We start from the raw sequence: 2,500 nt of genomic DNA, 5'->3' as shown, positions 1-2,500 counted from the left end.
TCGCGTCCGGCCGGGGCCGGGGTCGGCGTCGGTTCCCGGCGTTGGGCGGTGGGGGCTCCGCCTCCCCGCGGCAGAGTGCGCTCGTCCCGTCCCCCCCCTCTCCAGGTACCTAGCGCGTCCCGGCGCGGAGGTTTAAAGACCCTCAGGGGCGTCGCCCGTCCCCCTTGGTGTGTCGGGGGAGACGGGCCCGTGGGGAGCCGTGGGAGGGCCCGGCCCGACCTCTGCTCCCCCAGACTCCGCCGCCCACCCCCGGTCGGGGTGCGTGCCGCGTCCCGCCGCTGGCGGCCGCCGGGAGGGGGTGCCCGGCGGTCCCTTCGCGGCGGGCGTGTGTGCCGCTCCGCGCCGGCGGGGGGGGTGGTGGGAACCCCCGGGCGCCTGTGGGGCCCGTTCCGTGCGCCCGGCCGTGCCCCGGTGCGGTCCTGCGGCGCCGGGCGAGCCCCGTCGTGGAAAAACCTCTCGACCACCACTGGGTTTCTGTTCTGGTACCCTCGTGTGCTTGGCCGGCCGGGAGGCAAGCTCTCTCTCCCTCTCTCCCTGTCTTCGCGCTCCGTGCGCCTTGGCGGCGGGGTTGGGGGGGACTGTGGGGTGGTGGGGGGAGAGCCCGTGCCGCGCCAGGACCGGCGGGAGAGGGCCCTCGTGGCCCTCCTTCCGAAACCTCATACGACTCTTAGCGGTGGATCACTCGGCTCGTGCGTCGATGAAGAACGCAGCTAGCTGCGAGAATTAATGTGAATTGCAGGACACATTGATCATCGACACTTCGAACGCACTTGCGGCCCCGGGTTCCTCCCGGGGCTACGCCTGTCTGAGCGTCGCTTGACGATCAATCGCCCCCCCGGGGGTTTGGCTCTTCAGCCTTGCCCCCCCCGCGGGATGGCGCGGCTGGGGGTTTTCTCGCAGGGCCCGCCTCGGGACCTACGTCCCCCTAAGTGCAGACCCTGGCGGTCGGTTGGCGGTGTGCCGCTTCCCCCCCCGCCCCTCGGTGGTTGGGGGGTGTGTCGTATGGTCTGTGGCCGCCGTTGCCGCCCGCCGGCCCGCCCGCCGCCACCTGCGAGTGGAGGCCAGAGAGGAGGAGAAGGGTGCGCGGTTGCTTCCGGTCGGTCCTCGTTCTGCCCGGTTGACGGGTCGCCGTCGGCGCGCGGTCGGTGCCGCCCGCGGCGAGGGTGTCGGGTGTGTCGTGAGGGAGAGCAGCGCTGGTGCGCGCCGGTCCGCGTCCGGGTCGCCGTCCGCCCCCGACGGCGGCCCGCCCGTGGCGCCGGGCCGGTCGCCCCCGCTGCTTTTCCCCGCGTCGCGCCCCCGCCCTCCGCGGAGGCCTCCCGCCGCCGCCGCGCGGCCCGGGCTGGCTCGGACGTTCCCCGGTCGCTGGCCGCGTGCCCGCGCCCGCCCCGCCGGGGTGGGGCTCGCGCCGCGGGGGAAGGCGCGCGTGTGGCCGCGCCCCGGGGAATGCGTGCCCCGGCGGCGAGCCGCGGGACGCCGCGGTGTCGTCCGCCGTCGCGCGTTTTCCCTCCCGGGTTGTGGACGCGCCGCGCCGCTTCCCCCCGCCGTGTCCCTCCCGCGCCGGCTCCTTCGCACGGAGCGGGCCAGCGGCGGCGGGGGAAGGAGGTCGGAGCGAGCTCGCGAGGCTGTCTCCCGGTCTCGGCGCGCGTGCGGGTGGAGGCCCGCGCGGGCGGCGTCGCGTGTGTGTCGGTGTGCGCTTGGCCCTCTTTCGGCGGGGGTTGGGTCGGGGGCGACCGCCGGGTCCCGCCGCGCCCCGCTTCCCCGCCGTGTGGGCCTCCCGTCCGTCGCCGGCTCCCGCGTCGCCGTCCGCCCCTCCGCCGCGCCGGGCCGCGCCGGCCGCCCTCGCCCTCGTTTCTTTTCTCCTCTTCCGCTCCCGGTGGGGCGCCTCCTCCCGGAGGCCGGCGGCCCGTGCTCTTCGTGCGCCCGTCCCCTTCTCCTTCCCCCCCACCACCGCCTCGGCGCGGGTGGGAAGCGGGTGGGCGGGCGTCGTGGGCCGGCCCTCCGTCGGTCCTCCCTCTGTCCCTGCCGTTCGTCTCTGTGGGCTCGGGCGGGCCCGAGTGTCGTTTCTCTCGGGGGAGGAGGAGCCGAGCCCGAACCCCGGCTCCACGCACCTCCTCCGCCCTCTCTGATCCGCGACCTCAGATCAGACGTGGCGACCCGCTGAATTTAAGCATATTAGTCAGCGGAGGAAAAGAAACTAACCAGGATTCCCTCAGTAACGGCGAGTGAACAGGGAAGAGCCCAGCGCCGAATCCCCGCCCCTCGGTGGGGCGCGGGAAATGTGGCGTACGGAAGACCCACTCCCCGGCGCCGCTCGTGGGGGGCCCAAGTCCTTCTGATCGAGGCCCAGCCCGTGGACGGTGTGAGGCCGGTAGCGGCCCCCGGCGCGCCGGGCCCGGGTCTTCCCGGAGTCGGGTTGCTTGGGAATGCAGCCCAAAGCGGGTGGTAAACTCCATCTAAGGCTAAATACCGGCACGAGACCGATAGTCAACAAGTACCGTAA

The 2,500-nt window shown here is 74.2% G+C and overlaps 2 non-coding genes across 2 annotated transcripts in view; both read left to right on the top strand.

Moving 5' to 3' along the window:
• Window positions 1-662: 662 nt before the first annotated feature.
• Window positions 663-815, top strand: LOC139706559 (5.8S ribosomal RNA). Its single transcript, XR_011708183.1, has one exon. It is a non-coding gene; the product is annotated as a 5.8S ribosomal RNA (ribosomal RNA).
• A 1,315-nt stretch (window positions 816-2,130) lies between these two features.
• The window catches only part of LOC139706602 (28S ribosomal RNA), a 4,747-nt gene continuing 4,377 nt past the window's right edge, over window positions 2,131-2,500 (top strand). The window contains exon 1 of the ribosomal RNA XR_011708226.1: window positions 2,131-2,500. This exon is cut by the window's right edge and continues 4,377 nt beyond it. This is a non-coding gene — a ribosomal RNA (28S ribosomal RNA).

This window comes from Marmota flaviventris, chromosome 7, assembly GCF_047511675.1.
Source record: "Marmota flaviventris isolate mMarFla1 chromosome 7, mMarFla1.hap1, whole genome shotgun sequence".
Lineage (NCBI taxonomy): Eukaryota > Metazoa > Chordata > Mammalia > Rodentia > Sciuridae > Marmota > Marmota flaviventris.
Note: the sequence above shows the minus strand (reverse complement) of the source record. Positions and strands in the feature narration are given on the sequence as shown.